At 43.6% G+C, this 18,830-nt stretch overlaps 1 protein-coding gene across 4 annotated transcripts in view; it reads right to left on the reverse strand.

The window, feature by feature from the left end:
* Positions 1-7,204: 7,204 nt before the first annotated feature.
* Positions 7,205-18,830, reverse strand: part of LOC138248762 (OX-2 membrane glycoprotein-like) — a 123,844-nt gene continuing 112,218 nt past the window's right edge. For all 4 annotated transcript variants that reach the window (XM_069202635.1, XM_069202637.1, XM_069202638.1 and 1 more), the window contains one exon: positions 7,205-8,365. The gene's annotated coding sequence lies outside the window, so the exon portion shown is untranslated. The remainder of the gene's footprint in view (positions 8,366-18,830) is intronic.

Raw genomic sequence — 18,830 nt, forward strand, 5'->3', positions numbered from 1 at the left:
AGCCAGGCATCCAAGCGCTGTCAGGGCCTTTGTGGAGATTAAGCAAGCTATTGCCCAGAGTTACAGAGTGGGACCCATTAATTAGATTAGGCACTGAGGCGAGAATTATCTGGTCCAAGGGAATTGAGCCCAAGATCCGAGGCGGGAATAGAACCATGGTCCTGGGCCAGATCTCTGCATCAGGATCTGCGGCTCTAATCATTGTGCCACACTTCTCCACTACATCACTGCACCACTATACTCTGCACCACTCTACTATAAGCCAACACTCTTTGCCATTCTACTCTATACCTATGCACTCTACCCTGCAACACTCCACACCACTTCAATCTGAAAATCTACTGTACACCATTCTACTCTACACCACTGGACTATGCCAATGGACTCTACACCATTTTACTCGAAGCCAATGCACTGTATGCCAAGCTACTCTGCACCACTGTGCTTTACGCCACTTCACTCTAATCCACTCTACATGCCACAATACTCTACTCCATTAAACTCTACTCCACTCTTCCACTTTATCCCACTCTGTGACACCACTCCACACAACTCCCTCCACTCAACGCCACTGTACTTCACTCTATTCTATGACACACTACTCCATTCTATGCCACTTAATTCTGACACTATGGCACTCGACTCTACAACACTATATCATTCCATTCTCCTACACTTCTCAACAATCTACTTCACTCTACTGCACTCTATGCAGCACCATCTACGCCGCTCTACACGGCTCCACAACACTCCACTCTGACAGTCTACTCCACTGTGCACCCTCCACAACACAACACTGTACTCTATGCCAGTGGTTCCCAACCTTTTGAGTTCTGTAGACCCCGACTTTATCATTACTGGAACTCAGAGAGACGCACTGAATCATTATTGGAATCTGGGGACCCTCCACTGAGTCATTACTGAAAGTCGGGGCCTTAATCTGTTAACATTATGTCATTTTCTAAGCAGTCGCGGACCCCCTGAGGATGCTTTGTGGACCCCTAGGGGTCCCTAGACCACAGGGTGGGAACCATTGCTCTATGCTATTCCATGACACAACTCTACACCACTCTACGATCCTCTAAATATACTTCATAACGCTTCACTCTACTCAACTTTACAGCACTCCTTTCCACTCTCCCATACCCAACTAACCTTTAGAGATGCTGAACAGCAGCCATGCTGGTGTACAAAATGGCTAAAATATATTGGCAAAGCCAATAGCTGTTGCATAGGTGAGACCTTTTGGCTTTGCCAGTGCTTTTTTCTGTTGCAGGAAGTAAACACGGTTGTGAAAACACTCTTACCTTTTGTTCCAAGGCAAGCCAGGGTTCGCAAATGTGCCCCCAAAATAGCGTCAGGCTGAATGGAACCGTGCAGAGATTGAAGAATATGATTACAGTTTGATAGTGTGACCAGAACTATCTCAGTACTTCGGCGTGTCCAGAAGATGAAGTGGAGATAATGAGAAGTCAATTTTAAGCCACAGGTAAAAGTACCAGATTTAGAAAGCTTCCACATGAGAAGCAGGAAGAAAATGGACAGAAATCAATGGAGCTGGGATCTTTACGACTGGAGTAGTTATGTGGGAGAACACATAACTACTCCATTATACTAGATGAAGTTTAGTTACTGTACTGCATTTTGCACATAGTTCACCACGAATATGTGACCGAAGAATTGCCTGAACAACTAATATATATACATATTCTAAACAACTAATAAACCATAAAAGCCAAAAAGAAAACCTTACCTTAAAATTAGTTGTTCAGGCAATTGTTATTCAGGCACAATTGTTGTTTAGACAGTAGCTGTTCAGTACTTAGTTATAGAGACTTTTTAGTTGTTTAGAAGTAGTGGTTCAGGCAAGTAGTGGTTTAGACCTAGTTGTTCAGGATGTTTCCCGTTCAACACTATTGCCAGTGTAAGGCTTCTGACAGTGAGGTCCACATTACGAAGGGTACCTAGGTTCAGTGACAGGTCTTGGTTGTTGAACAGAAGTTAAAAATAAAGTTGATTAAATGTATGATACTGAAGATGCCCATGACAGATAACATGTTTCTACCTCTAAAATAACGCTAATCAGACTGTTAAGGGTTTGGTTTAATAAAATAGTATTGTATGGCTGCTATGCCCGAGGCAATGGATGGTCCTAACCGATTCTGTACTGTTGGTACATTCATAAGATTACAGTGGGCACAATATCTTTTAAAAAGGTTCGGCCATAGCCTACTATGAAACTGGTGCACGCATCCGTAGGAATGTGTCCATTCAAAGTGCTTCTGGCTGTGTGTACTCCTTTCATAGAAAAGCCAGGAAGGTGACTGGGTTATGCAATAAAGTGTGCTGTTAAAAATGCCTATAAAATTATTAGGCCAACACTCTGCCTGTCCTGTGCCACTGAATGGGGTCTGCCACTTGGACACTCTTCAGGCACTCTGCTTGTCTGGTGCTGTCCTTCAGTGGAAGGAAATGACCCCACCACAGCACGGTAGAGGTCAATGTATGACACAGGCGTGGGCAGATGGAGTGCAGCTTTGTCCAGGCGCTTCCATCTGTAGAGAGGTACAATTGTGCTCACAGAGGGCCGCTTATCAGGCCAGATGAGGTATGGAGAGGATACAGATGTGCTCCATTGAGACCACAAAGAAACCGGTCGGGTGTTGCAGTTTTGGGACCTATATCCTGCCGTTATGAACCATAACGGGGCCAACACCTGGCAGAGCAGATGGGAGCCCTAGATAGTTCCCTCCAACGGGTATATGAGGAAGTAACAATGAAGGGCAGCGAAGAATGTCTGTAAATAATCACAGAGGAGCCCACAGGCTCAGGAGCTGAACACCACAAACCACCGGTGAGCAACTAAAGTAGGCCACAATAAGAGCGATGGAGGAGGAGCAACCAACCTCAAGCAGCTATCTACTCTCAAGGTGTCAGTGTGTCCCTGAAATGCAGGCTACACACACTCAAGAACTTTTAACCTTCTGGTCTTGAATGAAAGAATTCCAAATCAACACATGGACTCTCAAGATGTTTATTTCCCATCGTACGCCTTGACAACTGTTAGTGCAATCCAGATGGAGCACCGCTCCCTAATAAATAATTCAGTAGTCACTGACATATGGATCTAGGCCCCCAACCGGTTTATCTAGAATCTGCTCGATTCAGTCTTGAAAAGATATTTCCTTCATTACCATAGACACAGCCAATAATTCTACGATTGAGTACACTGTATTTCTCCTGTTCATTAACGAGGTAATCGACAGTCAGATGTGTCTAACACGGACGTCTGCAGTTCTGTGTGCAAAATTACAAATCACATTTGCTTACCTACAAATGAGCTTTTTTTTTGTTTAAACTTGAACCATTTGCAAACCTGCAAGGGCACTTTAGGAGCATCCCGATGCTTGGTGACCATACATTAGCAACCCCCAATAAAAGAGTCCATTTACACCTACGACTTATGCGACTGGGATTGGTACTTGTGGTTTATGCTTTCACACAAGGGGCCATATTTGTAAAATAGCTTTTTTTAATATTAGGTTGAGTTCCGGAGCATAAGGGCCATTTGCTAGTCCCCACAATGAGCACCATGCAGTGGAGTGGACTCTGGGCCTGCTGCCCTTTGGTACCTCAAGAAAGGTGGGAGATCACAAACCATGTGTTGAACTGTCCAAAGCAAAGAGGGACCATAGCTACTCGGGAACAGTTACTCCACCCTTTCTCTTTTCAGAGTATCAACATCCTAGGATATTAAACGCTTTAGGCTGAGCAATGGGTCTGCTTTAAATGTAAGTCTTGATTTCAACAGTTCACAGAATATTGGTTGAGAAAAGAAACATTTAGACTTCTGTGAATTTAAGTAAATAACAGCTCTACCTTAAGTTAAATTCCTTTGCTTCGTCTGACTTTCTGTTAGTCTTATGCCTACGTTGCACACTGGTGGCTTGATGAAGGGTCTTTCTATTTACAACATGAAGGCAGTATTTCTGAACCTTCCTATGCTGCAACACAGCTTTAAAAAGTCCCAAGCGCCTACCGCAGAAGTCAGCCCCCCCCCCCCCCTCCACCACCCCCACCTCCACCACCCCCACCCACCAGTGTTTGCTCAGCTACCGTATGCTTATCTTGGTAGAAAGCCTTTCAGCACTGGCTTTCGAACATGCAAAGGAAAACATCAATTAAACTGCATGACAACCACTTTCCTCATGCTACCGAGTGAATCATCATCTCCAGTCAATCACCCGGTGCTGGTACCGCAAGCCTGAATCAACAGCAGCACCACCCTTTTCCATAGACCATAATCTGAAAATCATCACAAGGCGTGGAACAAATCCGTCTGTCTCACCGCCCGGCTGATGTGTGTGTAATGTCAATGCAGATGTCAGCGTTGTTTGTCCCCCTGTAGACTGTAAACCTGGACTGCTCGGCAGCCTCTAACCATTAGCTTTCTGCCAGGGTTTCCATGATCCCACTGACTTATAATTAAAATGCTGTGGTTCTGACTTTATCTGCTTCTGGCCCGTTTAGAGCATATAATCCAGAACTCTGACTCCAAGCACCACATCTTTCGCAATGCCTGTCTCTGGTTGGCTCGAGTGCTTGGAAACTCACCTTGAATTCCCTGCCTCCATCCTTCTTTGACTGTGCTACTAAAATTCGTGATACTCTATTTTTTAATCGCCACAAGAATCCACATATGTTTCCTCATCTGAGAACTGCATTCTCGACCCCCAATTTTCAACCAGCTGTGCCACTCCAAGGAGATATTTATTACCTAACCCTGATGTATCTTTCTACCTTTGTGCATCCTCCCCGCTGCCTTAGTTTGTCCACACACTGGAAGCGACTAACCCCTCACCAATCTACTTATATGTACAACATTTATTCTTTTCGCCAGCCTTTGCTTACCCGCACCTTGGGTTAATGTTGCTATTCTTTCCACTCCACCCTATTTTTTTATTATTATTTTTTTAACCTTTAATGTGCATGTACTGTACACCGGGGTGGATCCTCCTGTATGGAGGAGTGTCGCCCTCTCCCCAGGCAGCAGCAGCTGCAAAACATTTACAAGAAAACGATTATTAACTATGTTTATTATCGTTTTCTTGTAAAAGAGGCAGGGTCACAGGCCATGACAGGGATGGAGGGGGAGTGCACAGCAGTCCCCCTTCATGTGCAGGCATGTTTGGCCTGCCGTCTCAGGCCGGCCAAACACATATGCGCACTAGGCTCTCTCCAATCCGGCACTGCGCTGCTTTCATGCTGCCAGCAGCATGAAAGCAGCGTTAAGGTTAGACGAAGGACAGGCTGGGAGCCTATGCCTGCAGTGGAAGACTGAGGAGCGGATCGGAGCGGTGCGGCAAGAAAGGTAAGTTTAAAAAACAATTATTAAAATATTAGATATATATTTGTTGTCCCACGCCACACGCCGTCCACCCCTTTTCCCTTCCGTGAGCCACCAATGACTGTACAACTCCTTTTGTCAGCTCTTGAACCACACTTCGCTCCAACATTTTTTCTTGCTGATTTAATTTTACTTTGTTTTTTTTCTCGCTACATTTGTACTTATGGTTGAACTATCTCGATCCGAATCGCCACAGCAGGGGAGTAGTTTGGACAGTTAGACCGGGGAGGAGGGAGAGCGGTGGTGAGGTGTGAGCTGCAGATTACTTAATTACACTAGCACATAATGGTAAAATACATTATAGGACAAGCAGGGCGCACATAGAGGGGCTTAAGGGGCAGCGGAAAGGGGTCGGGGATGCACATTGGTTGGGGTACTAAGTTAGAAAAAATAAAATATTCTGTGAAATAACTGACATTTGTCAAGTTCTTCCAACCAGACAGTGGAAGAGGTTAGTTGTGTGTTTTTGTCTGTGTGTAAAAATCCCTGGTGCAATCCAACAGACACCTCACCTTGTCCGACTGAAGGCACTTGTACCCAACTATTTATCAGAATTACATTTAATAGGACGGTGTAGCACCCCAAACACCCCTCCACCCCTTTTAGCTATGCCCCTACTTGCTGGCTCTATAATAAAACTAAAAATTATAAAGAACATCAATTTAGTGACCTGATACTGCACTCCTCCAGCTGAGGGTTTGTTTGTGTAAAATGTATAGTTACTGGGTTTCATGCTGGGTCAAATCAACCACAATGGCAATGAATTTAGCTTAAAAAGACCTACTCAGTAGCAAACAGGCATGGCACGTACATGCTGTAAAAGCTGATCCAGCAGAAAAGCAATACTGGACTGTAGAGCCAGACAAGGAACGGGATCGCAGAGCTGGAAACAGTCCTAAAGTGGCACTTTCAACCAGCTGCATTCAGCTGCCAGCAATGCGCATGCGGACATTGAAAATGAAATTAAATTAAAAATTCCAGCATGCGCAGTGCTGGCAGCTAAACTCTGTAGCCTGTATTTATAGGGCTAAAAGCAAAACTACATGACAATTTCTGCCACCTAAAAAGCCAGGACTGTATGAAGGTGTCGCACACCATGGGGTCACCTGGCATCTATATGAACTTGCAGGGCACTGTATATAACACAGAGAGAGAGTTCTGGTTTCTGTGGCAGACACTAAAGTAGGCTTCTCTGTTGAGTAACTCTGCAAGCTGTGCTGCTGTGTGCATCTAAATTGGAACCTTTTGCTTGGCTGAATGAATATATGTAAACCAAAATTGAATATTCAAGACGAAAACGTGTGTATTTTCACAATTCATAAGCTGAAGTTTGGAGAAAAAGTTCGTGAATTTTCTAAATATTTAAAGTGGATTTTTGAGTGATAAATCATCTGGGAAGATTTTTGACTAATATTACTTTTGTGACGGTTGCTGCGCTGTGGCTGGCATGTATTATCGACACAGAAGCATTCCAAACTGATAAAGCCTTTTTTACATTACTGCCGGCAACAATGCTTGATGCACGGAGGTGATCACTGGTGGTAAACTTGCATATGGTGGCCATTAATGTAATCTTGACTGATGCAGTCCTTATAACAGCATAAATAATGAGTAGCTCACAATTATTTTAAATGAACACATGTAGCTCCTATTATGCAAAAGGTTTGAGTCCCGTGCACTAAAGACTGATGATTCTGCATCCATGTCAGAGTCACTCTTTCAAGAATTTGGCCTTTTCCAACCTTTCGAACTGCAGGTGGGATGTGCAAGATTGAGGTGCACAAAGTGAAAAAAAACTTGTTTCCTGGTTCTAATTTTCATTTAATAAATAACTTATATTAACATCAAATACAGAACAATATGGTAACAACACAACAGTTAAACCACATGTAACTTCCATGCGCTTGAAAATCTGCAAATTCGGTCTATCTAAATACCGCTCATAAACCATTACACGGTGTGGCTTTATCCCATACCAGCTGCTATTAAACAGAACAACGCTGCTCAACTATCCGGACCCACGTTTGACAGAACTATCTATGAACTTGAACACAAATTGAAAAAGGGATGGGGAAACTATTGTATAACTTGATTGCTTATAAACATTACAGAGCTTTCTTTCATCTCATTCTTGAATTTTAGTATTATCCAGACATACTAAACTCCTGCCAAACCAATTCTTGTACTTCCAACTCAACTTGCCTTGCATAGATACCCACTTTGTTTTTCATAAGTTTGTGACATACATCAACAAGTGCTGCATTACAGTTTTGGTTTAACCATAAACAGTTCCCTTGACTGATCTAACATTTGTCTTCATACCCAGGGAACAAGCTGAGCTCCTCTGTGCAGAACAACAGACTAAAACCAAGGGTAGTCACCTCCTGTTTTACATTTCTTGCTTAAACCTGCTGACCACTCGCTCCTTCTTGTTTCCTAAATGGTTTACACGGCCAGGAAAGCTGCTGTGCTGCCGACTGCAGGCTTGTAAACGATGAAGGAGGCTTTGAAGAGGAGGGAGTCCTAAAGAAGTAGATGGCGCAGATCATTTTTCTTGATAAGTATGATCCGCTGGCTACAGAATGAAGATTCATCTTCAGCTGGGACTTGTGGCATCAAGGAAGCTGACATATTTTGCATTGCCCGGTCCAGGTTAGAGAGGCCCTTAGCTTGGACTCTGGTTTGGAAATTTTCATCCTGGCCCTTGTAGTGCTCGATTCTTCAAACAGCGGGAACAGAGTTGGTTAGGTTTTTATGGCTAATGAATGTCTCATGGATTTGATGTGTCCACTTACGAAGTAGAGATTACAAGACTTGATATTGACATAGGAAAGCAGTAGGAAGAAGCAATCTAGCTCAATATCAGACAGCCACACTTGGAAGTGGCCTTTTTGGTATCATTGGGGTGGAGAAGACATTCCGCTATGGTTAGATCGAGGCAGGTACTTCATTTCATGCCTGTGTGAGAAAAGGTTTGAGATCTAGGTTAGGCAAGTCTATTGGAATAATACTTTTATTCTACTAAATAAAATGTAAAACTGATGCAACATATTAATATTCACGGTCTCACAAACATCTTCAGATCATATTCAAAAGTAGACATAAATGGTACATTAGATGGGTGAGAACATTTATGCATACAGGGAGTGCAGAATTATTAGGCAAGTTGTATTTTTGAGGATTAATTTTATTATTGAACAACAAACATGTTCTCAATGAACCCAAAAAACTCATTAATATCAAAACTGAATATTTTTGGAAGTAGTTTTTAGTTTGTTTTTAGTTTTAGCTATGTTAGGGGGATATCTGTGTGTGCAGGTGACTATCACTGTGCATAATTATTAGGCAACTTAACAAAAAAAAATATATACCCATTTCAATTATTTATCATTACCAGTGAAACCAATATAACATCTCAACATTCACAAATATACATTTCTGACATTCACAAACAAAACAAAAACAAATCAGTGACCAATATAACCACCTTTCTTTGCAAGGACACTCAAAAGCCTGCCATCCATGGATTCTGTCAGTGTTTTGATCTGTTCACCATCAACATTGTGTGCAGCAGCAACCACAGCCTCCCAGACACTGTTCAGAGAGGTGTACTGTTTTCCCTCCTTGTAAATCTCACATTTGATGATGGACCACAGGTTCTCAATGGGGTTCAGATCAGGTGAACAAGGAGGCCATGTCATTAGATTTCCTTCTTTTATACCCTTTCTTGCCAGCCACGCTGTGGAGTACTTGGACGCGTGTGATGGAGCATTGTCCTGCATGAAAATCATGTTTTTCTTGAAGGATGCAGACTTCTTCCTGTACCACTGCTGGAAGAAGGTGTCTTCCAGGAACTGGCAGTAGGACTGGGAGTTGAGCTTGACTCCATCCTCAACCCGAAAAGGCCCCACAAGCTCATCTTTGATGATACCAGCCCAAACCAGTACTCCACCTCCACCTTGCTGGCGTCTGAGTCGGACTGGAGCTCTCTGCCCTTTACCAATCCAGCCACGGGCCCATCCATCTGGCCCATCAAGACTCACTCTCATTTCATCAGTCCATAAAACCTTAGAAAAATCAGTCTTGAGATATTTCTTGGCCCAGTCTTGACGTTTCAGCTTGTGTGTTTTTTACAGTGGTGGTCGTCTTTCAGCCTTTCTTACCTTGGCCATGTCTCTGAGTATTGCACACCTTGTGCTTTTGGGCACTCCAGTGATGTTGCAGCTCTGAAATATGGCCAAACTGGTGGCAAGTGGCATCGTGGCAGCTGCACGCTTGACTTTTCTCAGTTCATGGGCAGTTATTTTGCGCCTTGGTTTTTCCACACGCTTCTTGCGACCCTGTTGACTATTTTGAATGAAACGCTTGATTGTTCGATGATCACGCTTCAGAAGCTTTGCAATTTTAAGAGTGCTGCATCCCTCTGCAAGATATCTCACTATTTTTGACTTTTCTGAGCCTGTCAAGTCCTTCTTTTGACCCATTTTGCCAAAGGATAGGAAGTTGCCTAATAATTATGCACACCTGATATAGGGTGTTGATGTCATTAGACCACACCCCTTCTCATTACAGAGATGCACATCACCTAATATGCTTAATTGGTAGTAGGCTTTCGAGCCTATACAGCTTGGAGTAAGACAACATGCATAAAGAGGATGATGTGGTCAAAATACTCATTTGCCTAATAATTCTGCACTCCCTGTACAAACTAAAAAAAAAAAAAAAAAAAAAAAAAAAGATAAAGAAGTATTGATGGGAAAAGAATATTTCAAATATTTCCCTTCTCTCCGTCATACAGGAATTAGAAGGTTTTCAGACAGCAAACCATCTTTCCCTGGATATTATCACACCTCAGAACAAGCACTGGCAAAGCTAATAGGTCCGGCTTTTACATGCCAATGCATTTAAACATATTTGTGAATGTAAGCTTCATTTATGAAAGCATATAACATTGAAGCATGCCCGATTGGCTTTGCTACTGCAAGGAAAAAAACTGCAAAAAGAGACTGTGGTAGATTAAGAATGAAAAAAATTGAAAAATAAAATGAAGGCAACAGATAGTGTTATGACACACTACACTTTTCAGGTGCAAAATAGTCTAGCAAGCATTCAAATGGAAGCTCAGAAGACAGAGTGAGAAACTAAACACCCTACAGCATGAGATGGGAGAGTAATATGTTCAGGGTGGCGCCAAAACACACTATGTATAGTTTAAAGAATAGTTTTTAGATGTGACTTGACAGTGCAGCTGTCTTAAGATGTACTGTGAACTGTCTTGTAAGCATCCTGCAATTACAAGGCCAATTTCCTTAAAACCAAGATTAAAACCGTAAGTGAGGGCTAGTTAAACCAATCACAAAAACAAAACTAATACCAGTAAGAATTGGGAGCCAAAAAACAAGGCTACTGGAGCAGAGGACCTCAAACCTGACACGAGAAAAGCTCCCACATCTATGCAAAGGGATAAAAAGAAACCTTCACGAAGGCCAGGCAAACTTTGTGGGTCAGCATCAATTCAGTAAGTCTGTCTAATTCAGGTCCATCTGTTATGGGCAAAAATGGGGAACAAAGTGCATGCAGTAATTTTGTAGTGACGTGATATTAAGCGGGGCTAGAGATACTACTTATGAGTCACTGTGGCTCAAGTAATGAGAGTGGTACTCCAAATCTTCTTGTGCTAATTGGAGGACACGCTAAACAATAGCATGCTAACAATGACCTATGATTAAACTCTTCAGTATTTTGGAGAAAGCAGACATCTAGTATAGTCAGGTATAACTTCTCTCATGGTTTACAACACACTGTGTTGGGCAATTGTGATACAATGTTCCTGCACCAACAACCTCACTTCATGGGATATTCCTTGCTAAGGCGTATTAACTCCTAAGTTTTCAGATTGATGGACATAGAATACAAAAACATTCTGTAAAGTTGTGTTGACATTAAAGCAAACTTTAAACTAAATTTAACATTTTTCTGAACACTAATGAAAACTGGGGCTGTTATTTGATAATAAGAGTCCCTGCAACAGAAGAGGAAGACTTCTTAAGAGTGGACTACGTTGCATATGCACATATGAAGGCCACTGCAAGGTACTAAGAGTTCTAGCAGGCACGTACGGATTTCTAAGCACAGAAAACAGGATGTTAACATTCTTGATTATAGCTCAAACTCGTCTTCCGCAATAGAACATAAAGGCCCTCATTCTGACCTTGGCGGGCGGCGGAGGCCGCCCGCCAAAGTCCCGCCGTCAGATTACCGTTCCGCGGTCGAAAGACCGCCGCGGTAATTCTGACTTTCCCGCTGGGCTGGCGGGCGGTCGCCTTCAGACCGCCCGCCAGCCCAGCGGGAAAGAGGCTTCCACGATGAAGCCGGCTCGGAATCGAGCCGGCGGAGTGGAAGCTGTGCGACGGGTGCAGTTGCACCCGTCGCGTATTTCACTGTCTGCGCAGCAGACAGTGAAATACATGTAGGGGCCCTCTTACGGGGGCCCCTGCAATGCCCATGCCAGTGGCATGGGCACTGCAGGGGCCCCCAGGGGCCCCGCGACCCCCCCTACCGCCATCCGGATCCCGGCGGTCGGACCGCCGGGATCTGGATGGCGGTAGGGGGGGTCGGAATCCCCGCGGCGGTGCAGCAAGCTGCGCCGCCGTGGAGGATTCAATGGGGCCGCGGTACACTGGCGGGAGCCCGCCAGTGGTGCCGGTCCGACCGCGGCTTTACCGCCGCGGTCGGAATCCCCATTGGAGCACCGCCGGCCTGTCGGCGGTGCTCCCGCGGTCCTCCGCCCTGGCGGTCAAAGACCGCCAGGGTCAGAATGACCCCCAAAGTGAGGAACCTTGGAATACCTTTCCATTTTAATTAATTTTCTCTGATTTAAAAGCAATGAGACAAATGTTGTTTCCACCTCCAATATCAAACTGACAAGGACTTTTATTTGTGTTTTATACCTTACTGCTTCAATTCTTTGCTTTTGTGCCTCACCATGGGTTATAAATCTAACCCCACCACTGCCTATTATCAGGTGGTGCTATCTGCGGCCTGGTGATAATAATGTAAAATAAACATAGCCTTTCCTTAACTTTAAAAGGAATTCTAAGAGGAAAAACGTTACCCTGTGCCTATTTAAAATTAACACAAGGTTGTGAGGTACTCTGAAAGTGTCTAGGAGCTACTGGGAGTTTGCGATCCACTGGCTGGAGGCACCTAAGCTAGATTATCCCAGCCCAGTTTAAGGAAAACATTTGTGGTCTAAGCCAGGTTTCAGTGTCCTGAGCAGTGCTGCTGTAATACACATATATGAAGGGGAGGATTGAGATCTTGCAATGGTACATTGCTCCTTGTTTATATAGCAAGCACTCTAAAATCAATAAGCAAAAGAAGTGTCCCAATTATGAGGGCCTGCGAGATTTAATCATGGGTCATTTGATGACTCGCACAGTGGTGGACAGAGAAATGGTTCCATGCCGGTCATGTCAAAAACCACCACAACCAGTTGGCTCTTCATAACCTTGTTTAAATGTCTACAGTTATGGAAATCTTCAGGTATTCTCTTAGTGCACCATACCTAGGTTTACTCCTTCAGCATCACTTACCTTCTCGCTATTTCTGGGGAAAGCTATTCCTTCACCTCCCCCTTCTTATGTTCCCATCCTCATTTTACCCAATCCTTCATCCTGTTAATATACCTGATGAACTTTTTATTTAACATCATTCTTCTTTTTACCTTTGTTGTTTCCATTTATTTCTTGTAATAATGCAAGGCAGCCCAAGACGTGGGTAGGCTATGATTGACAATTTTCCTTCCTGACAAGTTCACTTATCTTGCTGCCAGTCATCATTTTTGACCTGTTCTTGTGTAAGGCTAATAGTTTGCAGCCTTGGAACTTCTTCTTTTTAACATCTCCCACCTTTGCTCCTAATGTTTTTTGTTAGTTATATTTAGTATATCAAGCCTTCTTCACCTCACTGCTGGCTCACCCCCTCGCTCTGCTCTTTCACACATCTATTTTCCCTCCGTCGCTAGGGGTTCAGGTTATTTGACATCTTTTTTCAAATAATTAGTCACATCCAAGTCATTGTATCATGAGTAGTCGTGCACATGCATCATCTCATATACGTCTAAATTTACTTATAAATCCATCTCATTAATCATTCCTATTTTTATAGTTTCTTAAATAAGCCTATTCAATCTCTCCACTTGCACATTTGATTTGGAAAAACATTGCAAACTATGTTGGCTTTACACCATCCCTTGTCAGGAAAGAAACCATTTCCTCAGAAGTAAACTGGACCCTATTATCATTAACAACTTCAGCAGATGGCCTTTCCCTGCAGAAAACCCTACTGAATTATAAGGTGATATCCTCTTCTTTTTGTTATAGCTGAGTTGTGTTAGTTGCAAGAATGCTCGAGTTCAATTTTATTGGCATTTAATGAGTAGGCCTTTATATTGTAGTGCACATGAGTGGGTGCAATTTGTATTAAATAAAAAAAAAAGGGACAATAGTATCCAGTATAACAACATAAGAAGCAGAGCGAGTTCGGAGTTACCTTCTAACTTCCAGCTTGTCTCTACCCAGTGGCGTAGCTTGGGGGGTGCAGGAGGGGGCGGGCGCAACATCTGGGGGGGGGGGGACTCGAGTGCTAAAATCCACGGGCTAGGGGGCGCAAATTACTTGCCTTGCCTCGGGTTAGGGGGCGCAAATTACTTGCCTTGCCTCGGGTGCTGACAACCCACGCTACGCCACTGTCTCTACCTCCAGGATATGACTCTTCCAGGAGGGTCGAATCTTTCAGCAGAGTCATATGGTGTGAAGTATGTCCCCCGGCTGTTTGCCACATCATAGGCATTCTGGGAAAGGCATCCTTTCAAAGGGCCAACATTTTTTCTACTCAGGTATGTCTTATGCACACATTTAACCTGGATTACTCTTCATTGGGTACCTCCCGAGTTATGGTCACCTCCCGAGGGGGAACCATCTGGGTTTCTGACATTCCTCATCCTTGAGTTTTGCCATGCCATTCTCCCATGCCTGCCAGAGGTGTCAAATGTAGCAGGGATATATTAATCACCAGTGAGCAATAAAGTAAATATATTTTGTGTCTTTGCATGTGCTCCCATCTAAAGATTCTACTCAAGAGGATTAACGTCCGGGGGATATGTCAGATGTCCCATGTCAGAACTGGAAGTGTTTGAAGAACAGATGGACCTGCTTCTAGTAATTGGAATAAAGGTCTGCAAAAGAATGCAGCCTTGTACCAGACATCATGTCACCCGGATGAGAGATTCTAATGGTTGCCACCTTCAAAAGCCTGACAGGGCATGCTCCTAGCTCAGTATATTTCCCCTTCACAGCTGGGTTTCTTTCATCAGTTTGTCTACCCTTTCCACTGTGTGCAGAATTTCCTGCCACAGCTGTAGCACAGGGATTGTCGCAGGAGGGACACCCAACTGGATATTTACTACATTTAGGAATTGTATGTGGTGTTTTCCTCCCATCACCCATTGCTGTCACAAAGGCAGGGTCGCTGCATGGGCATTGAAGCCATTTATTCCTAATTATCAAGCGTGAGGCCTGATACTTTGGAACTGTGCCTGCTGCACCATGCCCTCCATCATATGAGGACTTGAAGTCTTTTTTTGTGGGTAAGCGGAGGAATGCTACAAATCCAGAGAAATCCAGGAATAAGAAAATTGGTGTTGGTGAAGAAATCCCATCGCATTTTGCGCAAGTAATCGGAGTGAAGAACCCATTCTAATTATGGATGGATGCACTGTCGCCGATAGGACAGGGGACCAAAGGAGAAGTCTCTACCTAGCCTGTCCAGTAGAGCCTTGGGTCTTCTTAGTCATATGTCCGTGGGTAATGGAGACCTTCTCTGGCAATTTTAATATTGGAGGTCTGACTCTGCCACTCCAGTTGGGTAAAAAACTGTTTTGGGCAGGATAGCCCCAAGCCCTGAGAACTTCCCGAAGACCTTGAGCATCTGCAGTACTCGGGCCAAGACCATCTAGGGGTACTGTAGGTTAAGATGATCTGAGTACAGTGATGCCTTATCTTTAACCAAAAGCACCCATTGAAATTCTTTCAACTGGGTGTCAATCTTGAGCCGTGCTTCTAGCAGCTTGGTGGCAAGGGATAATACTAGACAGGCCCCGTCTTGATAGCGCTATATATTGAGAAGGCATCTGATCGCAGACCTCTTACCCCGACTCTTGCCACCAGATGCATATAAAGGACGTGTATAACAGAGGTATTTGGGCTCTATATTTTTTCTAGGCATGTAAACTGGCGGTCCCACTAGACCAGTTCAAATGCCTTTTCAAAGTCTATCACTGTGAAGTGACCACCTTCCCTGCTGATCTCTGAAATTTGACATCACAGTTATTTCTTAATGTATATATGAATTGATGCCAACATAATGGGGAAAGTAATTGAGAAAACAAACTTCTCACCCACAATGCAGCTACATTTTTGCACTTGTACAAGGTCCAGCAGAATTTTTCAAACAAGTTGAAGATTGTATGTGCTATTCATGCTCATGAAGTTTGAACAAGAAGATAATTCGGCATGGCCAGAAGCCAGTCTCAACCCTCTGACCAGTGATTATCCCAGTGTATAGCACCGATTGTGTTTATATATATATTTTTTTTTACCGAATGTGTCTTCATAAATAGGAGAAGGAAAGTCCTCATATCTATTCAATGAGCTAGCTAGGAAAAAAGGCAGGTCTGATAGCTGCCAATCAGAACGGTCTCAATACACGGACCCTGCTCACAACTCAAAGTAAAGCTGGAAGTTCGTGCCATTCGGATTGGTAAATAGGGGTAATCTCTTAAAATACCCCATGAGCAAGCTGCACAAAAATCCTGGGTTCCAGTAAGACTGCAGCAGTACTTACAACGTGTAAGTATGCGCTAACCTTGTGTGGATGTTCCAGTAGGAAAATTGTGCTCACCACACCCACCAGTGACCACATACACAGAAATGCGAGGGCTGTTGGTGGAAGCGGGAAAAGGGTAATAGGGCTATAGAGCAAAACAGAAATATGGGACTTTACCACTCTAGACTCACCTCTTCTGTTAGTCAAGGATGGCTGCAGGAATAGTGGATATCTACAGGGCAGGTGATGCCATTATGGTTTATATGGCGAACTGTAAAAGTTAACTTTTCATTAAGTTAACTTTTCATTTTAATTTTCTCATTTTTTTTTTCCAAAGTGTTCCATTTACAAACAGCAGGTCTTTTGCTCCCAGTGGCCAGTAGAACACTTTGTTATAGTTATAACTGAAAAATGCAGTCATTATTTAAATAGAAGAAATTTAAAGCACAGAAAAATGTTCCATGCTATGAATATTTTTGCACTTTAAGTTTGTCCCATTTAAAAAAAAATGGTTGTATGTTTGTGTCACACAGGTAACGGTGCCGCAAATGGTGAAAGGTATGTCATGTGCCACAATTACATAAAATACAGGCTATCAGACACCCATACATATATGTACTATTCATATGCACGCATGTTCATACATCCCCGAAGACCACTATCTCAATGACACACATGGCAGCCTTGTCATAGTGCACACAGTCAAAGTATTTTGTTTGAACCATAGTATCGGGCTCTGTGGACATTAGACTAAAAGTCAGTGAAGCTGGTTGTGGGGGTGCCTGGAAACAATAAGCGGGGTTTTTAGCCATCAGTAGCACATGATGATTTTCACCGATCTGAAGTAGCTCTTGCTTCAGAAAAGTTTGGAGAACCCTGATCTAGCAGGTCTCCTCCTTATGACCAGAAAATAATGAGAATAGCCTGCAGTGCCACCCCATGGTACTGTTTTGCAGAAAGGGAGGATGTTTCTGCTAAGTTTTAGATATGATAAGCCCCACAGACAAATGACAGTCGGACATAAGTAGCAACGAAAGAATCTCACAAACACCCTTGATTAAGATATGCCGATGGAAAAAGCCCCTGCTGCTTTATCAGAAATGGCAAGCTTGGAAAGAACAGACTGGCATTGTATCAAAGGAAATTCTATTCACAGAGATATATTCATCAAGAACAAGAACAAGGCTTGCTTGAAAAAGGCATGTGCTTTCCAAGGAACAAAATACTTGAGGTCAAAGCTTGATGCCATGGCTTGGGTTGCATAGAAAGAAATGTTTTCTAGAGCACTTACAAGTCGAATAAAGCGTACTATTCACCAGGACATAAGATAACAAGGAGGCTGTGCTGACAGCATTTGCAGCTGACCTAACAGCGTGACAAAATGGTGGCAATGAGAAAAACAGTCTTGACAGTGCGGTGCAGTGCAGAGCTTCAGTAGCATGCCCATCAGAAACACGAGGACCAACTTAAGGTCCCGTGGAGGCATAATGAAGGGCCTTGCAGGAAACATGTGCGTGAAAACCTTTAATACCTTCATTACAACAGCTGACTTTAATAAAGAACACTGATCAGGCAAGCATAAGATAGAGTGCAGACATATAAACTAATTATGGCCACCCCAAAGCTTTGCTGGGCCAAAGTCAAGACAAACAGCAAAACATCTAATAATTTGGACTGTAGGGGTCAAGTTGAGAGCTACTGCACTAGGTCGTACATTTCTCACAATGCCCTGAAGAGACTTATTTAGTCAAGGGTCCCATAGCGACAAGAATCACATCCACAACTGCAGCAGGTAAGTTGAAACTGCTCTGTTATTGCCGCTTAATCGCCATGCAAGGAGGTGTAGATTCATGGTCAGGATCCAGTCTTGTTGCAGAGACAGAAGGTCCTCCCGGAGAGGCAGACAAATCTGAGGACAAATGCTCAAGATCACCACATAAGGTAACGGCCCTCTCCTGACCCATAAAAATAAATTGGACCAGGCCTATCCTGACATTTCTCAGAACACTAGTGGAAAGACAAGTCCTATTCAACGCTTCCTTCCATAGCGGAACCTTCACAGATAACTAGAAACACGCGGAGGTCAAAGCTCTACTGAAGAAACCTTCTGCAGGCACTGATCAGTATATCCAGAGTTTCATGGACAGAGCGGAACTGCCAGGCTCATCCTCCTCGACCTCTCAGCAGTTTTCAGCACCGTATCGCAAAGCACTCGTGTCAAGAATTCACAACTCTGGAATTCAAGGACCTACCCTAAAATGGATCGCCTCCTTACTCTCCGACAAAACACAATGAGTCCGACTCTCCCCGTACACCTCTAAACCCAAGAAACTCACTTGTGGAGTTCCTCAGGAATCCTCCTTTAGGCCGACCTTCTTCAGTGTGTACATGGCACCACTCAACCACACCATAAGAACCCATGACAAACATTTTCTCCTATACCGAAAACACACAGTCTATCCTTTCCGTCACCACCGAGTACACCAGGACCAACTAGATGAGGGAGAAATGCATAAAACTTAACACTGACACAACT

This window comes from Pleurodeles waltl, chromosome 8, assembly GCF_031143425.1.
Source record: "Pleurodeles waltl isolate 20211129_DDA chromosome 8, aPleWal1.hap1.20221129, whole genome shotgun sequence".
NCBI classification, from domain to species: domain Eukaryota; kingdom Metazoa; phylum Chordata; class Amphibia; order Caudata; family Salamandridae; genus Pleurodeles; species Pleurodeles waltl.